The sequence below is a fragment of the Chiloscyllium punctatum genome, unplaced genomic scaffold (genome assembly GCF_047496795.1).
Source record: "Chiloscyllium punctatum isolate Juve2018m unplaced genomic scaffold, sChiPun1.3 scaffold_160, whole genome shotgun sequence".
Taxonomy (NCBI): Eukaryota; Metazoa; Chordata; class Chondrichthyes; order Orectolobiformes; family Hemiscylliidae; genus Chiloscyllium; species Chiloscyllium punctatum.
In genome coordinates, this window is record NW_027309894.1 from 216306 (window position 1) to 230154 (window position 13849).

Sequence of the window (13849 nt, forward strand, 5' to 3'; positions counted from 1 at the left end):
GAAGAGCAGACTGACCCAACACAGTCAATTCAACACACCCAAGGAAGAACAGACTGACCCCACTCTGTCAATGTAACACACTCAGGGAAGAGCAGACTGACCCCAATCTGTCAATGTAACACACCCAGGGAAGAGAAGACTGACCCCACTCTGTCAATGTAACAAACCCAGGGAAGAGCAGACGGACCTCACTCTGTCAATGTAACACACCCAGGGAAGAGCAGACTGACCCCACTCTGTAAATGTAACACACCCAGGGAAGAGCAGACTGAACTCACTCTGTCAATGTAACACAACCAGGGAAGATCAGACTGACCCCACTCTGTTAATGCAACACACGCAGGGAAGAGCAGACTGAATTCATTCTGTCAATGTAACCCACACATAAAAGAGCAGACTGACCCCACTCTGTCAATGTGACACGCCCTGGGAAGAGCAGACTGACCACACTCTGTCAATGTAACACACCCTGGGAAGAGCAGACTGACCCCCACTCTGTCAATGTAACACACACAGGGAAGTGCACACTGACCCCACTCTGTCATTGTAACACAGCAAGGGAAGAGCAGACTGACCCCAATCTGTCAATGTAACAAACCCTGGGAGAAAAGACTGTCCCCACTCTGTCAATGTAACACACCCAGGGAAGAGCAGACTGAACCCACTCTGTCAATGTAACACACCCAGGGAAGAACAGACTGACCCCACTCTGTCAATATAAAACACCCAGGGAAGAGCAGATTGACCCCACTCAGTCAATGTAACCCTCCCATAAAAGAGCAGACTGACCCCACTCTGTCAATGTGACACGCCCTGGGAAGAGCAGACTGACCACACTCTGTCAATGCAACACACCCTGGGAAGAGCAGACTGACCCCCACTCTGTTAATGTAACACACCCAGGGAAGTGCGCACAGACCACACTCTGTCATTGTAACACACTAAGGGAAGAGCAGACTGACCCCACTGTGTCAATGTAACACACTTGGGGAAGAGCAGACTGACCCCAATCAGTCAATGTAACACACCCAGGGAAGAGAAGACTGACCCCACTCTGTCAATGTATCCCTCCCAGGGAAGAGCAGACTGACCCCACTCTGTCAATGTAACACACCCAGGGAAGAGCAGACTGACCCCACTCTGTCAATGTAACCCACCCATAAAAGAGCAGACTGACCCCACGCTGTCAATGTAACAGAGCCAGGGAAGAGCAGACTGACCCCAATCTGTCAATGTAACACACCCAGGGAAGAGCAGACTGACCCCACTCTGTCAATGTAACACACCCAGGGAAGAGCAGACTGACCCCACTCTGTCAGTATATCACACCCAGGGAAGAGCAGACTGACCCCACTCTGTCAATGTAACACACCCAGGGAAGAGCAGACTGACCTCACTCTGTCAATGTAACACACCCAGGGAAGAGCAGACTGTCCCCACTCTGTCAACGTAACACACCCAGGGAAGAGCAGACTGACCCCACTCTGTCAATGTAACACACCGAGGGAAGAGCAGACTGACCTCACTCTGTCAATGTCACGCACCCAGGGAAGAACAGACTGACCCCACTCTGTCAATGTAACACACCCAGGGAAGAGCAGACTGACCCCACTCTGTCAATGTCACGCACCCAGGGAAGAGCACACTGACTGCTCTCTGTCAATGTAACACACCCAGGGAAGAGCAGACTGACCCCACTCTGTCAATGTAACACACCCTGGGAAGAGCAGACTGACCCCACTCTGTCACTGCAACACACCCAGGGAAGAGCAGACTGACGCCACTCTGTCAATGTAACAAACCCAGGGAAGAGCACACTGACCCCACTCTGTCAATGTAACAGAAGCAGGGAAGAGCAGACTGACCGCACTCAGTCAACGTAACCCACCCAGGGAAGAGCAGACTGACCCCAGTCTGTCAATCTAACGCACCCTGGGAAGAGCAGACCGACCCCACTCTGTCACTGTAACACACCCAGGGACGAGCAGACTGACCCCACTCTGTCAATGTTACACGCCCAGGGAAGGGTAGACTGACCCCACTCTGTCAACGAAACACACCCAAGGAAGAGCAGACTGACCCCACTCTGTCAATGTAACACACTATGGGAGGAGCAGACTGACCCCACTCTGTCAATGGAACACAACCTGGGAAGAGCAGACTGACCGCACTCTGTCAATGTAAAACATGCAGGGAAGAGTAGACTGACCCCACTCTGTCAATGTAACACACCCAGGGAAGAGCAGACGGACCTCACTCTGTCAATGTAACACACCCTGGGAAGAGCAGAGTGACCACACTCTGTCAATGTAACACACCCAGGGAAGAGCAGACTGACCCCACTCTGTCAATGTAAGACACCCAGTGAAGAGTAGACTGACCCCACTCTGTCAATGTAACACACCCAGGGAAGAGCAGACTGACCTCACTCTGTCAATGTAACACACCCAGGGAAGAGCAGACTGACCCCACTCTGTCAATGTCACGCACCCAGGGAAAAGCAGACTGACCCGACTGTGTCAATGTAAAACACCCAGGGAAGAGCAGACTGACCCCTTTCTGTCAACGTTTCACACCCAGGGAAGATCAGACTGACCCAACTCTGTCAATGTAACACATTCTGGGAAGAGCAGACTGACCCAACTCTGTCATTGTAACACACCCAGGGAAGAGCAGACTGACCCCTCTCTGTCATTGTAACACACCCAGGGAACAGCAGACTGACCTCACTCTGTCAATGTAACACACCCAGGGAAGAGCAGACTGAGCCCCCTCTGTCAATGTAACTCACCCAGGGAACAGAAGATTGACCTGGCTAGGTCAATGTAACATACCCAGGGAAGAGCAGACTGACCCCAATCTGTCAATGTAACATACCCAGGGAAGAGCAGACTGACCCCACTGTGTCAATGTAACACACGCAGGGAAGAGCAGACTGACCACACACTTTCAATGTAACACATCCAGGGAAGAGCAGACTGACCCCTCTCTGTCAATGTAACACACCCAGGGAAGAGCAGACTGACCCCACTCTGTCAATGTAACACACCCAGGGAAGAGCAGACTGACCCCACTCTGTCAATGTCACGCACCCAGGGAAGAGCAGACTGACCGCGCACTGTCAATGTAACACACCCAGGGAAGAGCAGATTGACCCCACTGTGTCAATGTAACACACCCAGGGAAGAGCAGACTGACACCATACTTTCAATGTAACCCACCGAGGGAAGAGCAGACGGACCTCTCTCTGTCAATGTTACACAGCCAGGGAAGAGCAGACTGACCCCTTTCTCTCAACGTTATAAACCAAGGGAAGATCAGACTGACCCAACTCTTTCAATGTAACACACACTGGGAAGAGCAGACTGACCCCACTCTGTCAATGTAACACACCCAGGGAAGAGCAGACTGACCCCACTCTGTCATTGTAACACACCCAGGGAAGAGCAGACGGACCTCAATCTGTCAATGTAACACACCCAGGGAAGAGCAGACTAACCTCACTCTGTCAATGTAACACACCCAGGGAAAGTCAGACGGACCCTGTTCTGTCAATGTAACACACCCAGGTAAGAGCATACTGACCCCACTCTGTCAATGTAACGCACCCAGGGAAGAGCAGACTGACCCCTCTCTGTCAATATCACAGACCCAGGGAAGAGCAGACTGACCCCACTCTGTCAATGTAACACACGCAGGGAAGAGCAGACTGACCCCACTCTGTCAATGTAACACACTCAGGGAAGAACACACTGACCCCACTCTGTCAATGTAACGCACCCAGGGAAGAGAAGACTGACCCCCCTCTGTCAATGTAACGCACCCAGGGTAGAGCGGAATGACCCCACTCTGTCAGTATATCACACCCAGGGAAGAGCAGACTGACCCCACTCTGTCAGTATATCACACCCAGGGAAGAGCAGACTGACCCCACTCTGTCAATGTAACACACCCAGGGAAGAGAAGACTGACCCCACTCTGTCAATGTAAGACACCCAGGGAAGAGTAGACTGACCCCACTCTGTCAATGTAATACACCCAGGGTAGAGCAGACTGACCTCACTCTGTCAATGCAACACACCCAGGGAAGAGCAGACTGTCCACACTCTGTCAATGTAACACACCCAGGGAAGAGCAGACTGACCCCAATCTGTCAATGTAAAACACCAGGGAAGACCAGACTGACCCCACTCTGTAAATGTCACGCACCCAGGGAAGAGCAAACTGACCCCACTCTGTCAATGTAACACACCCAGGGAAGAGCAGACTGACCCCACTCTGTCAATGTAACACACCCTGGGAAGAGCAGAATGACCCCAATCTGTCAATGTAACACACCCTGGGAAGAGCAGACTGACCCCACTCTGTCACTGTAACACACCCAGAGAAGAGCAGAATGACCTCTTCTGCAAAGATACTCACACAGTGAACTGCAGACTTACCCCACTCTGTCAATGTAACCCACCCAGTGAAGTGCGCATTGATCCCACTCTGTCATTGTAACACACCCAGGGAAGAGCAGACTGACCCCACTCTGTCAATGTAACACACAATGGGAGAACAGACTGACCCCACTCTGTCAATTTAACACACCCAGGGAAGAGCAGACTGACCCCACTCTGTCAATGGAACACACCCAGGGAAGAGCAGACAGATACCACTCTGTCAATGTAACACACCAAGGGAAGAACAGACTGACCCCACTCTGTCAATTTAACACACCCAGGGAAGAGCAGACTGACCCCACTCTGTCAATGGAACACACCCAGGGGAGAGCAGACTGACACCACCCTGTCACTGTTACACTCCCAGGGAAGAACAGACTGACGCCACTCTGTCAATGTAACACACCCAAGGAAGAGCAGTCTGACCCAACACAGTCAAGTCAACACACCCAAGGAAGAACAGACTGACCCCACTCTGTCAATGTAACACACTCAGGGAAGAGCAGACTGACCCCAATCTGTCAATGTAACACACCCAGGGAAGAGAAGACTGACCCCACTCTGTCAATGTAACAAACCCAGGGAAGAGCAGACGGACCTCACTCTGTCAATGTAACACACCCAGGGAAGAGATGACTGACCCCACTCTGTCAATGTAACACACCCAGGGAAGAGCAGACTGAACTCACTCTGTCAATGTAACACAACCAGGGAAGATCAGACTGACCCCACTCTGTCAATGCAACACACGCAGGGAAGAGCAGACTGAATTCATTCTGTCAATGTAACCCACACATAAAAGAGCAGACTGAACCCACTCTGTCAATGTGACATGCCCTGGGAAGAGCAGACTGACCACACTCTGTCAATGTAACACACCCTGGGAAGAGCAGACTGACCCCCACTCTGTCAATGTAACACACACAGGGAAGTGCACACTGACCCCACTCTGTCATTGTAACACAGCAAGGGAAGAGCAGACTGACCCCACTCTGTCAATGTAACAAACCCTGGGAGAAAAGACTGTCCCCACTCTGTCAATGTAACACACCCAGGGAAGAGCAGACTAAACCCACTCTGTCAATGTAACACACCCAGGGAAGAACAGACTGACCCCACTCTGTCAATATAAAACACCCAGGGAAGAGCAGATTGACCCCACTCAGTCAATGTAACCCTCCCATAAAAGAGCAGACTGACCCCACTCTGTCAATGTGACACGCCCTGGGAAGAGCAGACTGACCACACTCTGTCAATGCAACACACCCTGGGAAGAGCAGACTTACCCCCACTCTGTTAATGTAACACACCCAGGGAAGTGCGCACAGACCACACTCTGTCATTGTACCACACTAAGGGAAGAGCAGACTGACCCCACTGTGTCAATGTAACACACTTGGGGAAGAGCAGACTGACCCCAATCAGTCAATGTAACACACCCAGGGGAGAGAAGACTGACCCACTCTGTCAATGTAACCCTCCCAGGGAAGAGCAGACTGACCCCACTCTGTCAATGTAACACACCCAGGGAAGAGCAGACTGACCCCACTCTGTCAATGTAACCCACCCATAAAAGAGCAGACTGACCCCACTCTGTCAATGTAACACAGCCAGGGAAGAGCAGACTGACCCCAATCTGTCAATGTAACACACCAAGGGAAAAACAGACTGACCCCACTGTGTCAATGTAACACACCCAGGGAAGAGCAGACTGACCCCACTCTGTCAGTATATCACACCCAGGGAAGAGCAGACTGACCCCACTCTGTCAATGTAACACACCCAGGGAAGATCAGACTGACCCCACTCTGTCAATGTAACACACCCAGGGAAGAGTAGACTGACCCCACTCTGTCAATGTAATACACCCAGGGTAGAGCAGACTGACCTCACTCTGTCAATGTAACACACCCAGGGAAGAGCAGACTGTCCCCACTCTGTCAATGTAACACACCCAGGGAAGAGCAGACTGACCCCACTCTGTCAATGTAAAACACCGAGGAAAGAGCAGACTGACCCCACTCTGTCAATGTAACGCACCCTGGGAAGAGCAGAATGACCCCAATCTGTCAATGTAACACACCCTGGGAAGAGCAGACTGACCCCACTCTGTCACTGTAACACACCCAGAGAAGAGCAGTATGACCTCTTCTGCAAAGTTACTCACACAGTGAACTGCAGACTTACCCCACTCTGTCAATGTAACCCACCCAGTGAAGTGCACATTGACCCCACTCTGTCATTGTAACACACCCAGGGAAGAGCAGACTGACCCCACTCTGTCAATGTAACACACAATGGGAGAACAGACTGACCCCACTCTGTCAATGTAACACACCCAGGGAAGAGCAGACAGATACCACTCTGTCAATGTAACACACCAAGGGAAGAACAGACTGACCCCACTCTGTCAATTTAACACACCCAGGGAAGAGCAGACTGACCCCACTCTGTCAATGGAACACACCCAGGGGAGAGCAGACTGACACCACCCTGTCACTGTAACACTCCCAGGGAAGAACAGACTGATGCCACTCTGTCAATGTAACACACCCAAGGAAGAGCAGACTGACCCAACACAGTCAATTCAACACACCCAAGGAAGAACAGACTGACCCCACTCTGTCAATGTAACACACTCAGGGAAGAGCAGACTGACACCAATCTGTCAATGTAACACACCCAGGGAAGAGAAGACTGACCCCACTCTGTCAATGTAACAAACCCAGGGAAGAGCAGACGGACCTCACTCTGTCAATGTAACACACCCAGGGAAGAGCAGACTGACCCCACTCTGTCAATGTAACACACCCAGGGAAGAACAGACTGAACTCACTCTGTCAATGTAACACAACCAGGGAAGATCAGACTGACCCCACTCTGTCAATGCAACACACGCAGGGAAGAGCAGACTGAATTCATTCTGTCAATGTAACCCACACATAAAAGAGCAGACTGAACCCACTCTGTCAATGTGACATGCCCTGGGAAGAGCAGACTGACCACACTCTGTCAATGTAACACACCCTGGGAAGAGCAGACTGACCCCCACTCTGTCAATGTAACACACACAGGGAAGTGCACACTGACCCCACTCTGTCATTGTAACACAGCAAGGGAAGAGCAGACTGACCCCACTCTGTCAATGTAACAAACCCTGGGAGAAAAGACTGTCCCCACTCTGTCAATGTAACACACCCAGGGAAGAGCAGACTAAACTCAATCTGTCAATGTAACACACTCAGGGAAGAACAGACTGAACCCACTCTGTCAATATAAAACACCCAGGGAAGAGCAGATTGACCCCACTCAGTCAATGTAACCCTCCCAAAAAAGAGCAGACTGACCCCACTCTGTCAATGTGACACGCCCTGGGAAGAGCAGACTGACCACACTCTGTCAATGCAACACACCCTGGGAAGAGCAGACTTACCCCCACTCTGTTAATGTAACACACCCAGGGAAGTGCGCACAGACCAAACTCTGTCATTGTACCACACTAAGGGAAGAGCAGACTGACCCCACTGTGTCAATGTAACACACTTGGGGAAGAGCAGACTGACCCCAATCAGTCAATGTAACACACCCAGGGAAGAGAAGACTGACCCCACTCTGTCAATGTAACCCTCCCAGGGAAGAGCAGACTGACCCCACTCTGTCAATGTAACACACCCAGGGAAGAGCAGACTGACCACACTCTGTCAATGTAACCCATCCATAAAAGAGCAGACTGACCCCAATCTGTCAATGTAACACACCAAGGGAAAAACAGACTGACCCCACTCTGTCAATGTAACACACCCAGGGAAGAGCAGACTGACCCCACTCTGTCAGTATATCACACCCAGGGAAGAGCAGACTGACCCCACTCTGTCAATGTAACACACCCAGGGAAGATCAGACTGACCCCACTCTGTCAATGTAACACACCCAGGGAAGAGTAGACTGACCCCACTCTGTCAATGTAATACACCCAGGGTAGAGCAGACTGACCTCACTCTGTCAATGTAACACACCCAGGGAAGAGCAGACTGTCCCCACTCTGTCAATGTAACACACCCAGGGAAGAGCAGACTGACCCCACTCTGTCAATGTAAAACACAGAGGAAAGAGCAGACTGACCCCACTCTGTCAATGTCACGCACCCAGGGAAGAACAGACTGACCCCACTCTGTCAATGTAACACACCCAGGGAAGAGCAGACTGACCCCACTCTGTCAATGTCACGCACCCAGGGAAGAGCACACTGACCGCTCTCTGTTAATGTAACACACCCAGGGAAGAGCAGACTGACCCCACTCTGTCAATGTAACACACCCTGGGAAGAGCAGACTGACCCCACTCTGTCACTGTAACACACCCAGGGAAGAGCAGACTGACCCCACTCTGTCAATGTAACAAACCCAGGGAAGAGCACACTGACCCCACTCTGTCAATGTAACAGACGCAGGGAAGAGCAGACTGACCGCACTCAGTCAAGGTAACCCACCCAGGGAAGAGCAGACTGACCCCAGTCTGTCAATCTAATGCACCCTGGGAAGAGCAGACCGACCCCACTCTGTCACTGTAACACACCCAGGGACGAGCAGACTGACCCCACTCTGTCAATGTAACACGCCCAGGGAAGGGTAGACTGACATTACTCTGTCAATGAAACACACCCAAGGAAGAGCAGACTGACCCCACTCTGTCAATGTAACACACTCTGGGAGGAGCAGACTGACCCCACTCTGTCAATGTAACACACCCTGGGAAGAGCAGACTGACCTCACTCTGTCAATGTAACACACCCTGGGAAGAGTAGACTGACCACACTCTGTCAATGTAACACGCCCAGGGAAGAGCAGACTGACCCCACTCTGTCAATGTAAGACACCCAGTGAAGAGTAGACTGACCCCACTCTGTCAATGTAACACACCCAGGGAAGAGCAGACTGACCTCACTCTGTCAATGTAACACACCCAGGGAAGAGCAGACTGACCCCACTCTGTCAATGTAACACACCCAGGGAAAAGCAGACTGACCCCACTCTGTCAATGTAAAACACCCAGGGAAGAGCAGACAGACCCCTTTCTGTCAACGTTTCACACCCAGGGAAGATCAGACTGACCCAACTCTGTCAATGTAACACATTCTGGGAAGAGCAGACTGACCCAACTCTGTCATTGTAACACACCCAGGGAAGAGCAGACTGACCGCTCTCTGTCATTGTAACACACCCAGGGAAGAGCAGACTGACCTCACTCTGTCAATGTAACACACCCAGGGAAGAGCAGACTGAGCCCCCTCTGTCAATGTAACGCACCCAGGGAACAGAAGATTGACCTGGCTAGGTCAATGTAACATACCCAGGGAAGAGCAGACTGACCCCAATCTGTCAATGTAACACACCCAGGGAAGAGCAGACTGACCCCACTCTGTCAATGTCACGCACCCAGGGAAGAGCAGACTGACCGCACTCTGTCAATGTCACGCACCCAGGGAAGAGCAGACTGACCCCACTGTGTCAATGTAACACACGCAGGGAAGAGCAGACTGACCACACACTTTCAATGTAACACATCCAGGGAAGAGCAGACTGACCCCTCTCTGTCAATGTAACACACCCAAGGAAGAGCAGACTGACCCCACTCTGTCAATGTAACACACCCAGGGAAGAGCAGACTGACCCCACTCTGTCAATGTCACGCACCCAGGGAAGAGCAGACTGACCGCGCACTGTCAATGTAACACACCCAGGGAAGAGCAGATTGACCCCACTGTGTCAATGTAACACACCCAGGGAAGAGGAGACTGACCCCATACTTTCAATGTAACCCACCGAGGGAAGAGCAGACTGACCTCTCTCTGTCAATGTAACACACCCAGGGAAGAGCAGACTGAAACCACTCTGGCAATGTAACACAGCCAGGGAAGAGCAGACTGACCCCTTTCTCTCAACGTTATCAACCCACGGCAGATCAGACTGACCCAACTCTGTCAATGTAACACACACTGGGAAGAGCAGACTGACCCCACTCTGTCAATGTAACACACCCAGGGAAGAGCAGACTGACCCCACTCTGTCATTGTAACACACCCAGGGAAGAGCAGACAGACCTCAATCTGTCAATGTAACACACCCAGGGAAGAGCAGACTAACCTCACTCTGTCAATGTAACACACCCAGGGAAAGTCAGACGGACCCTGTTCTGTCAATGTAACACACCCAGGGAAGAGCATACTGACCCCACTCTGTCAATGTAACGCACCCAGGGAAGAGCAGACTGACCCCACTCTGTCAATATCACAGACCCAGGGAAGAGCAGACTGACTCCACTCTGTCAATGTAACACACCCAGGGAAGAGCAGACTGACCCCACTCTGTCAGTATATCACACCCAGGGAAGAGCAGACTGACCCCACTCTGTCAATGTAACTCACCCAGGGAAGAGCAGACTGACCCCACTCTGTCAATGTAAGACACCCAGGGAAGAGTAGACTGACCCTACTCTGTCAATGTAATACACCCAGGGTCGAGCAGACTGACCTCACTCTGTCAATTTAACACACCCAGGGAAGAGCAGACTGACCCCAATCTGTCAATGTCACGCACCCAGGGAAGAGCAGACTGACCCCACTCTGTCAATGTAACACACCCAGGGAAGAGCAGACTGACCCCACTCTGTCAATGTCACGCACCCAGGGAAGAGCACACTGACCGCACTCTGTCAATGTAACACACCCAGGGAAGAGCAGACTGACCCCACTCTGTCAATGTAACACACCCTGGGAAGAGCAGACTGACCCCAATCTGTCAATGTAACACACCCTGGGAAGAGCAGACTGACCCCACTCTGCCACTGTAACACACCCAGAGAAGAGCAGAATGACCTCTTCTGCAAAGTTACTCACACAGTGAACTGCAGACTTACCCCACTCTGTCAATGTAACCCACCCAGTGAAGTGCACATTGACCCCACTCTGTCATTGTAACACACCCAGGGAAGAGCAGACTGACCCCACTCTGTCAATGTAACACACAATGGGAGAACAGACTGACCCCACTCTGTCAATGTAACACACCCAGGGAAGAGCAGACAGATACCACTCTGACAATGTTACACACCAAGGGAAGAACAGACTGACCCCACTCTGTCAATTTAACACACCCAGGGAAGAGCAGACTGACCCCACTCTGTCAATGGAACACACCCAGGGGAGAGCAGACTGACACCAACCTGTCACTGTAACACTCCCAGGGAAGAACAGACTGACGCCACTCTGTCAATGTAACACACCCAAGGAAGAGCAGACTGACCCAACACAGTCAATTCAACACACCCAAGGAAGAACAGACTGACCCCACTCTGTCAATGTAACACACTCAGGGAAGAGCAGACTGACACCAATCTGTCAATGTAACACACCCAGGGAAGAGAAGACTGACCCCACTCTGTCAATGTAACACACCCAGGGAAGAGCAGACTGACCCCACTCTGTCAATGTAACACACCCAGGGAAGAGCAGACTGAACTCACTCTGTCAATGTAACACAACCAGGGAAGATCAGACTGACCCCACTCTGTCAATGCAACACACGCAGGGAAGAGCAGACTGAATTCATTCTGTCAATGTAACACACATAAAAGAGCAGACTGAACCCACTCTGTCAATGTGACACGCCCTGGGAAGAGAAGACTGACCACACTCTGTCATTGTAACACAGCAAGGGAAGAGCAGACTGACCATACTCTGTCAATGTAACAAAACCTGGGAGAAAAGACTGTCCCCACTCTGTCAATGTAACACACCCAGGGAAGAGCAGACTGAACCCACTCTGTCAATGTAACACACCCAGGGAAGAACAGACTGACCCCACTCTGTCAATATAAAACACCCTGGGAAGAGCAGATTGACCCCACTCAGTCAATGTAACCCTCCCATAAAAGAGCAGACTGACCCCACTCTGTCAATGTGACACGCCCTGGGAAGAGCAGACTGACCACACTCTGTCAATGCAACACACCCTGGGAAGAGCAGACTGACCCCCACTCTGTTAATGTAACACACCCAGGGAAGTGCGCACAGACCACACTCTGTCATTGTAACACAATAAGGGAAGAGCAGACTGACCCCACTGTGTCAATGTAAGACACTTGGGGAAGAGCAGACTGACCCCAATCAGTCAATGTAACACACCCAGGGAAGAGAAGACTGACCCCACTCTGTCAATGTAACCCTCCCAGGGAAGAGCAGACTGACCCCACTCTGTCAATGTAACACACCCAGGGAAGAGCAGACTGACCCCACTCTGTCAATGTAACCCACCCATAAAAGAGCAGACTGACCCCACTCTGTCAATGTAACACAGCCAGGGAAGAGCAGACTGACCCCACTGTGTCAATGTAACACACCCAGGGAAGAGCAGACTGACCCCACTCTGTCAGTATATCACACCCAGGGAAGAGCAGACTGACCCCACTCTGTCAATGTAACACACCCAGGGAAGATCAGACTGACCCCAATCTGTCAATGTAACACACCCAGGGAAGAGTAGACTGACCCCACTCTGTCAATGTAATACACCCAGGGTAGAGCAGACTGACCTCACTCTGTCAATGTAACACACCCAGGGAAGAGCAGACTGTCCCCACTCTGTCAATGTAACACACCCAGTGAAGAGCAGACTGACCCCACTCTGTCAATGTAAAACACCGAGGGAAGAGCTGACTGACCCCACTCTGTCAATGTCACACACCCAGGGAAGAACAGACTGACCCCACTCTGTCAATGTAACACACCCAGGGAAGAGCAGACTGACCCCACTCTGTCAATCTCACGCACCCAGGGAAGAGCACACTGACCGCACTCTGTCAATGTAACAAACCCAGGGAAGAGCAGACTGTCCCCACTCTGTCAATGTAACACACCCTGGGAAGAGCAGACTGACCCCACTCTGTCACTGTAACACACCCAGGGAAGAGCAGACTGACCCCACTCTGTCAATGTAACAAACCCAGAGAAGAGCAGACTGACCCCACTCTGTCAATGTAACAGACGCAGGGAAGAGCAGACTGACCGCACTCAGTCAATGTAACCCACCCTGGGAAGAGCAGACTGACCCCACTCTGTCAATGTAACACACCCAGGGAAGAGCAGACTGACCCCACTCTGTCAATGTAACACACCCAGGGAAGAGCAGACTGACCCCACTCTGTCAATGTAAAACACCCAGGGAAGAGCAGACTGACCCCTTTCTGTCAACGTTTCACACCCAGGGAAGATCAGACTGACCCAACTCTGTCAATGTAACACATTCTGGGAAGAGCAGACTGACCCAACTCTGTCATTGTAACACACCCAGGGAAGAGCAGACTGACCCCTCTCTGTCATTGTAACACACCCAGGGAAGAGTAGACTG